We start from the raw sequence: 820 nt of genomic DNA on the forward strand, positions 1-820 counted from the left end.
TAGACAGATCAAGTACAAGGCACACGATTATTGGTATCTACAACTGTATATATATACAGTGGTATACAACATATGTATATATATATATGCCACCGTATCGATATGGCACAGAGTGGCAGAAGCAGACCTGGACTCAAAAAATCTATCGTTTCTCTCTTTCGCCATATATATATATATATATATATATATATATATATGGTGGTGATCGATGGGGAAATTGTCCCGATCGCCAGATGGTCTACGTTGCAAGAGCTTCCATCGCTGACCGTTGTTCTTTTCTATACGCCGATCTAGTAGTTCATAGTTATGGTTCTATGTACGACAACAATTCGCAAGCGTGTATTAATCGAGAGAGCTATTGTAGAGTTCGATACCTCAGTCGGTTCTGCGGGGGGTTCGATGCGTTTACCCCTGGGGTTGCAGTGGCTCCGCTAGCTCGTCCGTGATTCACGGCTGTTACTCGTGATGGTGTACCCCAAACACCTCTATTAATGTTGACTATGCGGAGTGTGTGCTTCATGGCAGTACAGATGAACTTCTACTGACTGTCTACGGTGAGGGGTTGACTACGGGTCTGTGATCCCAGGCAGGTCAAGCCGCTTGCGCCGCGAGAAATGTGTGACTTTGTTGACATTGTTGATGTAGACTATGAAGGCGCTAGCTAGGCTGGAGCAAAGCTAAAACTTGGCGCGCGCAGACGATCTTCTTGTGCTATATCGTTTGTGCAGTTTGTGAATGGATGAATAAATCAGCCAATCAATAAACTAAATGAATGGCCTACCGAGTGAGAGAAGTGAACTAGCGAAGTGCAACTGGCAGT

Source organism: Varroa destructor, unplaced genomic scaffold, assembly GCF_002443255.2.
Source record: "Varroa destructor unplaced genomic scaffold, Vdes_3.0 BEIS01000002.1, whole genome shotgun sequence".
Lineage (NCBI taxonomy): Eukaryota > Metazoa > Arthropoda > Arachnida > Mesostigmata > Varroidae > Varroa > Varroa destructor.